This window comes from Oncorhynchus mykiss, chromosome 15, assembly GCF_013265735.2.
Source record: "Oncorhynchus mykiss isolate Arlee chromosome 15, USDA_OmykA_1.1, whole genome shotgun sequence".
Classification (NCBI taxonomy): Eukaryota; Metazoa; Chordata; class Actinopteri; order Salmoniformes; family Salmonidae; genus Oncorhynchus; species Oncorhynchus mykiss.
Genome location: NC_048579.1, coordinates 54,006,133 through 54,021,196, shown reverse-complemented (window position 1 = coordinate 54,021,196; position 15,064 = coordinate 54,006,133). Strand labels below are relative to the sequence as shown.

General features: G+C 44.1%; 1 protein-coding gene across 11 annotated transcripts in view; it reads right to left on the bottom strand.

Annotated features, from left to right (window-relative positions):
* LOC110490319 (DENN domain-containing protein 5B) overlaps nucleotides 1-15,064 on the bottom strand; it is a 77,335-nt gene that overhangs the window by 45,069 nt on the left and 17,202 nt on the right. The window lies entirely within an intron of this gene.

The following is a 15,064-nucleotide window of genomic DNA, read 5'->3' as shown; positions in this document are numbered from 1 at the left end:
CTCAAATAACTTCCTTTCCTTCACGACCACTGATCACAGAACATTTGATAGGTATAAGCAAGATCAATCTATCCAGATCTTACATGTATCAGTGGTGGTGAAGGAGAAGAGACAAGCTGTAGAGGCCCGGTGAGTATTGGGGACAGAGAGAAAATGCATTAGCATGAATCAGTGACTGTGACGTATGATGGCGCAGAGGGTGCAGTGGCTTATGGCTAGTTAGTGAGCAGCAGGCTGTCCGGCTGCAGGCTGCAGACAGGACCATGTCATTAGGATGACATTCCCTGGCATCATCAAAGCAGAAGCAGCCTGCACAAACCCCAGACCAGCAAACACCTTTAGTATCCATCAGCCCAATGCCTGCTGTGTAGTAGCAGCACTCACAGCTTCAACCAAACACCATGATAAATGATGTTTCCTGTATATTTCCTGGGTAATTTCCAGTGATACACTGAGTATACAGAACATTAAGAAAAATCCATGACAGACTGACCAGGTGAAACGTATGATCCCTTATTGATGTCACTTGTTAAATCCACTTCCATCAGTGTGGGGGGGACCAACTCAATATTAAGAAGGTGTTCCTGTTTGGTATACTCAGTGTGCATACACTCTCAAGCAGGAAACGACATCATCTTGAATCTCACACTATCAAATCCAAATATGCTTAAATCATGCATGCACACTGCACAGCCCAGTCTCTCCTGTTCCAAGCAGAGTCATTGGTTTGTTGATTAAAAGCCCTAGCTAAGTCATTAAAGCGCTCCTAGACGACTGACTGACTAAGCCACAGAGCTCCGACTGTCTCATGTCTAACCAGGTGAATGATCAGAGCAGAGCCACCAGTGTGTGTGTGTGTGTGTGTGTCGTGTGGTCTCTCACTTAAGGGATACCCCCTGAAAACCGAGCTCCACAAACACACAAGCAGAGGAGACTGAAGGGTCATTATGGTGAGTATGACACAGCGTCTCACTCTCTGCCAGACTTTTATTACAGCACAGCAAAACAGCAGCGTAATGCGTGCACTCGCCTGGTTGGGGGGGGGGGGGGGGGGGGGGGGGGGGTAGACAATGAGGTCAGCACTTTCTGAACCATACAGCAACATAGGGCTCTGTCAAGGCATTACAGCGGCCACAATCATTACTCCAACCCTGACTCTGCAACACTCACATGGAGATCACACACACTACAGCATGTACGCATACAGGCAGGCACACGCCAACCCAACACCTCTATATCTATGTTATATAATGCCATAGCACTCATCCTTTTTATAGGCTGCAATCTCTCCCTCCCTCTCCCCCTCTATGTCCTTGTCCTTCTCTGCTGCGGACACATTCTTTATCCCAGTCTCTATTTACGGACTAAACTGTCATGAATCTGCTTTGTAAACAGCTTCAAATCGGTTGTTTTGATATGTCTGTTGTAACTGAACTGGAAGATGGTTTATATTGAATGACCCTGATGAACTGGGATAAGAGAAGATAAGAGTCGTCATGGGCACACAAACACACTGTGAGGAACACACACACACACACACAGCTGCCTGTGCAACGTCCTGTGCAACACGTGAGGCCCAATGCCAACCCCTGCCTTATCTCATAATCTATATCACTCCATCTCTCTCGCTCTCTCTGTCCATGACAGTCTCTCCATTACAGATGCAGTGTGTAGACCAGTGGCGGTACAAGGCAGCTCTCTTATCTCCCTGTTCTCACAGCAATTAATCTTGCCAGCACCACACTGGTATTACCTGATGCAGGGCTCATGCATGCACACTCACAGAAACATACACACAGAGATCCACACTCACAGAAATGTACACGCATACAGAGATCCACACTCACAGTAACGTACACACACACAGAGATACTTCATTTCTCAGAACAAGAATAGACTGACGAGTTTCAGAAGAAAGGTCTTTGTTTCTGGCCTGTAATTGAACCCACAAATGCTGATGCTCCAGATACTCAACTAGTCTAAAGAAGGCCAGTTTTAATGTCTACACTGTATTTCTGATCAATTTGATGTTATTTTTAAAAAAGTGCTTTTCTTTCAAAAACAAGGACTTTTTATTTGAACGGTAGCACACACACACACACACACACACACACACACACACAGGCTTGCGAAAGTATTCACCCCTTTGGCATTTTTCCTATTTTGTTGCCTTACAACCTGGAATTAAAATTTATTTTTTTTGCTTTTATTTTACATGCTTTCAAGATGTAAATTTTTTTTTATTGTGAAACAAGCAAGAAATAAGACAAAAAAAACTGAACTTGAGCATGCATAACTATTCACTTCCCAAAGTCGATACTTTGTAGAGCCACCTTTTGCAGCAATTACAGCTGCAAGTCTCTTGGGGTATGTCTCTATAAGCTTGGTACATCTAGCCACTGGGATTTTTGCCCATTCTTCAAGGCAAAACAGCTCCAGCTCCTTCAAGTTGGATGGGTTCAGCTGGCGTAAGTCATACCACAGATTCTCGATTGGATTGAGGTCTAGGCTTTGACTAGGCCATTCCAAGACATTTAAATGTTTCCCCTTAAACCACTTGAGTGTTGCTTTAGCAGTATGCTTAGGGTCATAGTCCTGCTGGAAGGTAAACCTCCATCCCAGTCTCAAATCTCTGGAAGACTGACACAGGTTTCCCCTCAAGAATTTCCCTGTATTAAGCTCCATCCATCATTCCTTCAATTTTGACCAGTTTCCCAGTCCCTGCCGATGAAAAACATTCCCACAGCATGATGCTGCCACCACCATGCTTCACTGCGGGGATGGTATTCTCGGGGTGATGAGAGGCTTTGGGTTTGCGTCACACATAGCGTTTTTCTTGATGGCCAAAAAGCTCAATTTTAGTCTCATCTGGCCAGAGTACCTTCTTCAATTTGTTTGGGGAGTCTCCCAGGTGCCTTTTGGCAAACACCAGTATTTTTTGGTGCCTCTTTTTTTTCTTTAAGCGATGGCTTTTTTCTGGCCACTCTTCCGTAAAGCCCAGCTCTTTGGAGTGTACTTAAAGTGTTCCTATGGACAGATACTCCAATCGCCGCTGTGGAGCTTTGCAGCTCCTTCAGGGTTATCTTTGTTCTCTTTGTTGCCTCTCTGATTAATGCCCTCCTTGACTGGTCCATGAGTGTTGGTGGGCGGCCCTCTCTTGGCAGGTATGTTGTGGTGCCAAATTCTTTCAATGTTTTAATAATGGATTTAGGGGTGCTCCGTGGGATGTTCAAAGTTTCTGATATTTTTTTATAACCCAACCCTGATCTGTACTTCTCCACAAGTTTGTCCCTGACCTGTTTGGAGAGCCCCTTGGTCTTCATAGTGCTTCTTGCTTGGTGGTGCCCTTTGCTTAGTGGTGGGGCCTTTCAGAACAGGTGTATTGGTGCACATGAGATCATGTGACATTTAAATAAAGTCCACCTGTGTGCAATCTAACTAATTATGTGACTTCTGAAGGTAATTGGTTGCACCAGATCTTATTTAGGGGCTTCATGGCAAAGGGGGTGAATACTTTTGCAAGGCACTGTACACACAGATCCACACTCACAGAAACGTGCACACAGAGATCCTCCCTCACATGCATACACACTTGCAGAAACGTGCACACACACAAAATGGATCTGTTGTCCCAAATACAAAGCTAGTCGTGAGTGATTGCAATGATTAGAAATTGCATGAGGATCAATGTGCAGCAGTATTAAGCTGATTACCCATTGGGCTGGAATGGGTTGCGGGGTCCTAATGCAATTCTACTGGGAGACCAGGCTCAATGAAAACCAAGGCTAAATCAATACACACTGGTCTGAAATGATACCACTCCATTATTGGTGCCATAAACACTAATAGAATAGACTTGACCAACTCATTCCAATGGTAGAACTGAATGATCTGACTACAATATCCTGTAAAGCACCAATACAACATCAGCTTTAAGCACAAAAGGAACAATACGGTATATCAACAGCCATCAGCCATTGTAATGGTGTATTGAGTGGTGGTGGCGGCCTGGACGTAATGGGGTTTAATACTATATTAATTCTCTCTGCAGAGGAGTGTTTCCACCAATTGGAGGCAAAGCCACTTGGAGAGTATGGACCAAGCTTTGGCAAAGTCCTCACACAATCATGGATGATGGCATCGCTATAAAGCAAAATAGCACACACTAGGACTGAACCCAATTAGTTGACTGGTCGATTGTGTTGTCGTTAGGCTGTTGGGTCAACCGAGATTGTTTTAGTCGAGCAGCAACAAATAAATATATATGTATATATGCGCCCATCTCAGTGAACTAATCCATTGCGGAGGCCTAGAAAAAGACAACTTATGATTGATCAAAAAAATGTGGAAGGAGGCTCCATACGGAGGTTGTAATGTAAATGCGGAGCCTCCCGAGGCCAAATGGAGCTGATCGCCATCCACCTCCCAAATGGTGTAACAATACGGAGAGCTATGCATAGCTCCGCATTGACATGATTTGTTGACGGTTGGAGGGGATGGTACAGCCTGTATAAACACAAACACACTTCCTTCACAACAGCTCTGCACTGCTCTGCGAAGCGCAAGACGTACGAATGCCCTGACTTCTGCTGAGGCCATATCACCATAAATGCTGCACGGCCAATGCAGACGTCTGGAATGACCATGCGCCCAGGTGCACAATGCACTTCTCTCTCCAGAATGCACTCTCCTGCCAATTTGTGCACATTCATTGTTTCATAACTTCATTGTGTGAATTGTTTGCATATCACCTCCCCATTACATATCACCAGTCCTACGTTTATTAAATTACATACCAAATTACATACCATTTCTAAACAACGTTTGTTACTTTGATTATAATAATTTATTTTAATGCATTCAATGTTATTATTCCAGTCTTCCCGTTCTCATTGTCGGAGTGGACACATTATTTGCAGAGTGCACAACCTATGCTACACTTGGTTTATTTCATTCCATTTACGAGTCGACAATTGAGTCATTGTCTTTTGTTTGGAGCGCTCCCGTCAATGTTGAGTAAGGACGCGCACACATGGAAGTAGGCCTATAGGTTACATGGCCTGTGCACAAATGTAGGCATATAAATGTGCCCATTTGAGGATCTGATAGTATTTCTGATTCGCTTAACACACCACCACTAATGAGCTGTGGAACTTCTCAAAGTAATGTTGTTTTCTTCACCTCAAAACAGCAAGCAAACAAAGTCTGCTTTTACATCCATTGAGAATGACAATAGTTCCTCAATGTATTTGAGAAATCGTTCCAACTCTCCCTCTTTTGATAACCACTCTGTGTGGAAGGGAAACATGTCATGCTCTGATCTAATGGAAACGTCCTAAATTAGGTCTACCTTACTACTTCTCATCAGTGCTTAACTTGGACTGAAAAAGGTTCCGGGGCTCATTTTGATTGCTGGTACGGTTTATATTTTAGGTGCAGGAGCTGGACAATACTTGTACCTAATATTCTATAGGAGGAACAGGAGCTCAAGCAGTAGAACATTAGAGGTGCCGGTACTCAGCTCAGGTGAGCTCCTGTCCAAGTCCATCACTGCTTCTTATCCCTTGATCAAATAGCCTACAGGCTTGACCCAAGTTAATAGTTGATACAATGTTTTAAATTCCTTGCAGGCAGGGCACGTGTAGCGAATCTGATTTATAGGATATTTATTTTGAGAATATTTTCTACATGCAGGCTGCATTGTTTTTATTTGTTGGTTTTAGGTAGACTATTTTTACATAGTTGGCAATGGCAATATACGTTATTTTTTATTTATTTAGGTTTGTATCATTATCATTTAGATTTGGATAGAATTTTGATTAACCACATGACAATGATTTTGAGGTACGAAAACGTTATTATAAATTAAAATGAAACCGTTTCATGAAAATTTGCATATGAAAACCATAACTGGCATGCAGATCGGTAGAAATAGTAAGATAAATTGGCGTTCCACATGAGAAATGTTGCAGACTCCTCGTGTAGCCTATTTCAGGAGAGTAATGGCAGGGGCAGGAGCAGGAGAAGACTGGGTCAGGTTAAGGAGAAGGAGATCCCCCTTACAAAGGACACAGTGCTGACTGAGTCACACCTGTTCACCAGTGTTTTTCCTGTTGTGCCACCTTGTTTTCCACTATACCTTTATGTCACATGGAGTCACTGAAAGTGATCTTACTGGCTATTATACTGTAGTGGTTGGCAGTCTATAGCTGTCCATCTCTTTAATGTCAGGCAGTTCATCAACCTCTTGGATACAGGGTTTGGCAGTGTTCATCAGATCTCACTATGGTCAATAAAACTAGGCGATTTTGCCTGAGAGACCATTACATCACAGCACAAGGCCTGTAAAACAATAACCGTAAAAGTGTGTTTGTGTGTGTGTGTGTCTGTTGGAACTTGCTACCTCAAAGAGCAACCAGCTGAGGAGGAAGATTGCTACTGTTTAATGAAGTGCATCCTGAGCTACGGGAGATAGAGAAATGGTCTTTAAGAAAGAATGAGCAATGAAAAAGATAGCAATTTCTCATCTTTACACACACACACACACACACACACACACACAGTAGGAAAGGGGGAGGATAATAAGAGACAGTGTGACCTTTGAGCAATAAGAAGGGAAAAAAACATGAGATTCATCATGGTGTTCCCCCTGCTGTCAGTGTGACAGGTTCACTGAAGTTCAGAGGTGGGAGGTCAAAGGGGGCAGATAAGGATCTGTTCCACAACATTCCTAGGGACAGGCTGTGCTTGGTGTCTGTATAGCACACAACAATGGAGCTACGCAGGAATCATAAATTACAATAATGATAATCTACTACACTGGAATGTGTAACAGAGATGCATAGATGTAGAATACAGGAGCACAAAGAGACATGGGACAACACATTGAACTCCTAGCACCATTTGAGCTCTGACCAGTCAACTCAAGCCAAAACCAATGCCCTGGTTGTCAGAACCAAGTCTCCTACTCTGTATGTGTACGATATTTGTTATTTTGGGAAATGACAAATAGTGGTCAAAAGCAGCCCGACCCAGGGCTCACAGTAATTGACCGTTAATTAACAAACATGTTTAGTGTGCCTTTGGAACATCTCCATTTTAAAAAGTCAAATAAATCAATTTTATATAGCATTCACCGTCACAATGAAATCATTTATTTAGTTGTGATAGGCCTACAAACCTGGGAGTGCCTCAGAAATCACGTAGAAAACCTAAGTACCGCATGGTGTGACTAATAAGTCAGTAAATAAGGCATGCGCTCTGATGGTTGCACTTCCAGCGGAGAGCGATCATTCCATTGCTGCTCTGCTTGTGTAGATTAGGAGATCAATTCCAAAAATAGAATTAAAATGACAGAATTAAAAGTGAAATGAGAAAGAAAGGCAACAACGACCAAAAGCCAACAGGTAGGCTGCTATTTACACTATAATCTGAATGGAGTTGTTATGTGTAGGATAACTGCAGGATGGTGAGAAGTCGTTATGGCTCGCCTCAATTAGCCTCGTTAGCTAGCTTCTCTCGGTTTGATTCAGTCCAGACAGGTACTCTGTAATCAGATGGGATGATAAATAACTAGCAAGAAGTTAGTCTATTGCGAGTTGCTCTCTCCCTCCATCCTGTGTGTTACACACACACACACACCACCACCCCCCCCCCCCCCCCACGGGGCCTCTACGCCCTAATCGCCTACAGCTGCTTGCTCTTTGCCTTTTGGTACGGGACCTCAAACTCCCATCACCATTTGTCCTCATTCAGACCATTCAGATTATTCAAATTCAATCATGAAGTGTTTAGAGAGTGATTATAGGGACACTAGAGCGCTTGGTACCAGGCCATTAACGAGGGCCGTTAGCCAGTTTGGTAGGCTACCCATCAATGCCATTTATTTGCGCAGTTTTGGATTGGGATTACCGTGACCAACGGTCACAGGGAATTTGACTGTGGTCATGACTCGTGACTGCTGGTGCGGCGGTAATACGGTTACCGCGACAGCCGTAGTCTGAGCCAGACCAGAACACCTAACAGACAAAGTGAGCCGACCACAAATCAAGGACTTGGATGGAGCAGCGCAGAGGAGCACACAGATTACCATCTCATAAGTGGCAACACCTTTAAAAAACACAAGTAGCCTCCCCCTTTTCAGTCATTTCTGAGTGTCATTTTCTCATCTATCTAGCAGTAATTGAAATGAGCTGAATTCTATTGACAGGGTATGAAGTAATGGGATTCTATTCAGTGTGCTCATTCATTTCATGGCCTATCAAAAGGCAGCAAGCGCCACTCTCCCTCTCTCCCAACCTCACATTCTCCCTCCATGACATTATAATTTGCCGTAATTATTTCCATCCATAAACTAAACCCCACCCACCATTCCCAATCTAGTCCTCTGTAGCTCCAGTTGACTGTGTGATGATTGAAAGCAGAGACCAATTATTGCATCCCTTTTACCAGCTAAAATCCCCCCAGAGAATGACACACACCCACGTGCTCTCCCTCATTAGGAGGGAGACCCCAACTCCCCCTTCAGCATCAGCACAAAAAAAAAACACTGGCCAATTACAGCAGCAATCAGCTCATCTACACAATCAGAAAGTCTCATACACACTCATCAATACGCAGACACATATACACACAGTGTAGCTCCAGGCAGTGATGTATAATGCATGCGTTGTGTTCAGCAGGCTGGGCTGCAGGGTGTTCATACGTGCTAAACTGAGGGAGTAGACAATACATGCAGCTGGGGATGGCAGCCACAGAGAAGGAGGCTTTGTTGCCATGAAAGAGTTGGCGTCCGTCAGATGTGGCTGTAGCCATAGTGTGTGTGTGTGTGTCTGTGTGTGTGTGCACACATGGCTGTATATGCATGCATGCATGGGTGTGTCATTGGTTTGAATCAGCTCTGTGGGATCGTAGCAGACAGAGTTGCTTTGTGGATGTTTGACAACACAGTCTGTCCCGATCGTCACCCAGCCCTGACAGAGACGGGAGCCGGCACTATGAATGGATAGATGTGGCATTCTGCAGTAGGGCCCATCATGACAGACAATCCCATGGGCTTTTAGACTAACTTCAAAAAGCTTCTCCATATCGGAGTGTCTCCTGAATACATTATGCCACTATCCTCAACGAATGAAGCCTGTGATATGACAAAATAGGAACAAAGAATTCTGAGGACAAAATGTGATAATTATGACAGAGAAATGTACAGGTTGTAAAATTATAAAGATAAGCTTTAAGTCATGATTTAAGACTAAGCTATTAACATTTCATTATTTGGCTAATACTTTACTTCCCCAGCTAGGAACAGTAGCTCAGTGTTAAAGTTAGCTTTGCTGCCTCCTGCAGTGCTGGCCCTGTCCCCATTGGCCTTCTGAACACATTCCCGTACGCACCAGACCAGCACCTGCTCAGGCTGGGCACAGGGCCTAGTCAGGACACACGCACACATATACAGAGACACACACACATACATACATACATACAGAGACACACACACACACACATATACAGAGACACACACACACACACACACACACACACACATACAGAAACACGCACACACACACATACAGAAACACACACACACACACACATACAGAAACACACACACACACACACATACAGAAACACACACACACACACACACACACACACACACACACACACACAGCCAGGTGAATGCAGCCAAACTTTCTCAGACACAATCTTGTACAATACACATACACACAACTCTTACCCCATAACCTCCACCCACACCACCCACAGCGCTGAACCCACCCAACCAAGACTGGCAGTGCTTCAGTGCTGAAATCAAATCAAATTCTATTTGTCACATGCGCCGAATACAACAGGAAATGCATACTTACAAGCCCACCCAACCAAGACTGGCAGTGCCACAGTGCCACAGTGACACCAGAAAAAAAGAGATAACATGTATATATATATATTTTTAACCTTTAGTGATGCAGGAAGGGCAGCGATCGGTACTCTGGATGGTTCTGACTTCTGAATATGTGGACAACTACAAATACCTAGGTGTCTGGTTAGACTGTAAAACTCTCCTTCCAGACTCACATTAAGCATCTCCAATCCAAAATTAAATCTAGAAATCGGCTTCCTATTATTTTGCAACAAAGCACCCTTCACTCATGCTGCCAATCATACCCTCGTAAAACTGACTGTCCTACCGATTCTGGACTTCGGCAATGTAATTTACAAAAATAGCCTCCAACACTCTACTCAGCAAATTGGATGCAGTCTATCACAGTGCCATCCGTTTTGTCACTAAAGCCCCATATACCACCCACCACTGGGACATGTATGCTCTCGTTGGCTGTCCCTCGCTTCATATTCATTGCCAAACCCACTGGCTCCAGATCATCTATAAGTCTTTGCTAGGTAAAGCCCCGCCTTATCTAAGCTCACTGGTCACCATAGCAGCACCCACCCATAGCACGCCCTCCAGCAGGTATATTTCACTGGTCACCCCCCAAATCCAACTCCTCCTTTGGCTGCCTTTCCTTCCAGTTCTCTGCTGCCAATGACTGGAACGAACTGCAAAAATCACTGAAGCTGGAGACTCATATCTCCCTCTCGAACTTTAAGAACCAGCTGTCAAGAGTGGCTCACAGATCACTGCACATAGCCAATCTGTAAATAGCCCATACCAACTACCTCATCCCCCATACTGTTATTTATTTGGATCCTTTGCACCCCAGTATCTCTACTTGCACACTCATCGTCTGCACATCTATCACTCCAGTGTTTAATTGCTATATTGTAATTAATTTGCCACTATGGCCTATTTATTGCCTTACCTGCCTTATTTTACCTCATTTGCACACACTGTATATAGATTTTTCTATTGTATTATTGACTGTATGTTTGCTTATTCCATGTGCAACTCTGTGTTGTTGTTTGTGTCACACTGCTTTGCTTTATCTTGGCCAGGTCGCAGTTGTAAATGACAACTTGTTCTCAACTAGCCTACCTGGTTAAATAAAGGTGAAATTAAAAAAAATTAAAATGTAACTAGGCAAGTCAGTTAAGAACAACCTTTTATTTACAATGACTGCCTACACCAGGCAAACCTGGACGCTGACGGGCCAATTATATATAGCAGCACAGCATCTGTCTCCTGGCAACAAGATAATTAGGTAGGGGGCAGGGTCGCCACCTTGTAATCTCTTAATTATCATGAATTATCTTTACATGAGGGGTCTTGATGTGCAGGGCCGAATGTGAGTGTGGGAGTGTGTGAGACAGAAGAACAGTGTGTGAATGAATACGTTGGTGTGAGTGTGCATCTGCTTTCAGTTTGTTTGCCAGTGGCAGCCCGTGTGTGTGTGTTGTCACAATGGTCATGTATCACAGCCCAGATTAGCCTGGCTCTGATGGCCCTATTCAGCACTCTATTGGCCCGAGTAAAGGGACAGAACACTGGCACGGTGATGTCACCACTCTGTCATTCTCTCAGCCACTGCTTTGTCCTCTCCATGAGGAGGAGAGAAGAGAGCAGGAGGAGAGGGGTAAAACAGAGGGAGAGAGAAATGTGAGCCTGGGTTAAGTGGGAGGAGGGGAGAGGAGGAGGGTGAGGAGAAGGCGAGAGAAAAGAAAGGAAGGGGGAAGGAGGAGGTGTATGGATGACACATTTTTATTCAGGCGCATGCACCACTCTCCCAGGGGTCCTTCGTTGAGCCAGGTTGAGTTATCCCAGCTTAGTGACTCACTGTAACGTGATCCTCTGATAGGTCAATTAGAAGGTGTTGCTGATCCCTATGCTAAATGTGGAGGTGTAGCTGAGGAAGGGAGTGAGTACAGGTGCCACTTAATAAACACTGTTTACACTAAGAATAATAATCATCATCACAAAACAAATGAAATAACAACCCATTAATCAACATAAGATGCATTTCCACGCCCTGTAATAACTGATGGATCTGAACAAAACAGAGGGAAAAATATGACATGTTTGTGACGTGGGATTTAGGAGGGGGAAAAAGCTTCTGCAACAGATCTTTTATCCCTGCTAAGCTGGGTTCACCACAGTGGAACCTGTCCAACATTCTTTCCCCATGACAACGGCATCATCAGCCCCATTTGTTTAGGAGAGAGAAAGATGGCGCTTTATTGGGAAGTATTGGGAAGAAAAAGAAATTGATAGTTACATAAATCGGTATATTATTTTTGACGATATTTCGGATCGTTTTGACAAATATCGCAATATAATTTTGCTCTAGTTCGCTGTAGCTGCCTCAAAACTAGCTTGTTCTCTAACTTCTTTTTAAAATAGGGAGACAATTCGTTTTCAGCACGCACTTATTTCCATGACTGATAAACTCGTTTTCTCAAGGCTCTGTGCAGCAGACATGGTGAGCAATAGGTTTCAAACAAAAATCATAGGATTGAATCGCAATACATATAGAAACGTGACAATCGCAAAACATCTCGTATTGGCACCTAAGTTATTGTGATAATATGGTATTGTGAGGTCCCTGGCAATTCCAGCCCTACTTTAAGGGAGATACAGAACAGAGAAACCGTGAAGTTGATGCTACACCATTGTAATTCATGGTGGTGACAGCACAGTTTCAGCCAGTTTCAGTTTACAGTTTCAGACACTGTTTCTTCCCTTATAAAAACAAAGCTCCGAGACTATTTTGAATAATGACAGACATGCGACTCCTGCATCTTGCCCCAGGTGGCTGGTATATGCAACTGGGATTTCCCAGCATGCTGTGCAGGAGGTGTGCGTGCTGTCGGCTGTAACACTGTGCGAGGGGCGGGTACAGGCTGTTTCAGGAGTGATACAAGGATATAAATAAAAGTAAGACACTCCAGGAGGGGTTTAGCACACAGGCGGTCCTCAGAAGGGAGTTTGTCAGGGGTGCACTGGGGAGTGAACATGAAGAAGGAGACGTCAGCCCATCCTGGAAGTGGGACCTGATGAAAGGGGGGGGAACAAACCGACCTGTGGAGAAAACTGTAGTAGGGCGGCTATTAGCTACCTATTCTAATTCTGTTTTGAGGGCAGGAGCAACTTATAATTAAGCAATTGGATGAGAGCACTACTAACAGCTGTTTTCGTGGGAGCATTGCAATAACAAGGTGATGAAAACGATGACTGGTGACTGGTCTGAGCTGAGTCAGTGTCCACCAAGCTGTGTGGTAAAGAGGTGTATTCAGGTGGCCAGGTGTTCCTCTAGAAGAGTCATCTGGGTTCAGTGGGATCAAGTGGGGTTATATAAAAAGTTAATGTAGCTTCGTCCAAATGTTTCTTTCCACAGGGGTAAAGCCAGCTGCAGTAGTATACAGCCTGACTGACCCAGCCTCCTGTTGAAAGACAAAGAGAGGAGAGAGCCTGCCAGGAGAGAACAGGGAGGGTGGGATTGTTAGACTGAAAAATACAGAGAGCAAGTGAGAGAAATGGTAGATGGAATGTGGGAAAAAAAAGGGAGTGAGTGAGCCTTAGAGGATGAGCACAGAGCAAAGGAGACCAGAGTGAGGGAGTGTGTGGATGAAAATGTCGAAGAGAGGGATAGATGTAGGGAGAACAAAGGAGAGTGAGTGAGAGATAAAAAAAAGAGAGAGAGAAAGAAGAGAGAAAACAGCTGTAGAGTTCAGTGTAGTGTACACTAGGGAGAAGTGCCAGCTCTCAAACCTCCAGGGGAAAAGTCTGCCAGCCTGCCTGACGTTTTCACAACCCAAAAATAACTAGCCACATCCCATATAAACATTTCCCTTCCCTTAGGTTTATCTTTTGAAAGAAAAGCCTAGCAATGCCATTCTTACAAAATAAACAAACAGTCTTTCTGGCAAAAAATAAAAATAAAAAACACAGTATAATGGCGTAAGGGAGGTTTTGATTCAGATGTCAAGGTTATCAATATTTCTACACCCGTAATCACATGGTAGATTATTTAAATAAAGTGATCATGAACGAAATAAAAACATTTAACGGTGGTAAAACAATGCCACTGGCAGCACATTTCAATTCCTCAGAGGCAGAGGAAAGGACTAGGAACACATTGGCCTTGAGGAGAGGGAACGGTCATCAGTTAGAGATACGGGGAGGAAGACCGAAAGAGGAACAAAACATCTGAAACGCTCTCCGTCTCCTTTGATATCCACAGAGAAGGCTTTGGCTTGGTTGGCCCTCAGACTAATTACGGTAGTATTACGGAGCCTTCTGTAGAATAGTTCCTCCCCACAGTGCTGTACGCACATCCCTGCAGCATGGCCATGTAAGAGCCCCTCACACAAACAGGCACATTGAAGGCCAGCGGCGGCCATCGTTGATCCATTTGTCTCTAAGAGCTGTGCATAGTCTCAGTGAGGGCTCTGAAGAAAGGAAACTATTTCTTAAAATTACTATACTTGTGCATTGAAAATTATGTGTTTTGTGTGTGTGGCTGTGTATAAAGGGTCAAATATGTTGCTGCCTCAATGCTTCCAAAACGCCAACCACTGACAGCCAATGAAAATTATCTGAATAGAATTAGGCCTAAGCAGAGTGAGAATGGGACTATAGTGGTGGAGAGGGTGGGGTCTCCCTCTACCGAACAACCCATCTACCCCTACGGCATAATATGGACTTGCTTAAAAGCCGTTGGTTACCATGGCAACCTGTTACGCATCCCAACGCTCTGAAGAGACTAATGGCCCTGGTTGAAGTGAGGTTACATCATCCTATTTCAACCCTATAAACACATGTTAATTGCGTTGCACTCATTAGAAGCCCCATGTCCACCTCGAAGAGAGGGGTACCTGTGTGTTGAGACGAGTGGACACATGAGTTGATTGACAACCAACAGACAATGCTAAGGTCATTTCACAACAAAGAAGAGAGAGAAGGGTCACTTATTACAGAGAGTGACAAAGGGTAGAGGTGCGTGAGAGAGGGAGATCTGTACTGCACAAGCTCAGGCCAACAAAGCGGAGTGCTCACTTGAAGCCAGGCAATAGAGTGTAAAGGACAGAGAGCAAGAGAGGGAAAGAAAGAGATAGACAAGTGTGTGGGTGGTGGGTAGGGTAGAGAAGGGCAAATCATTTGTTCACCCCTAAA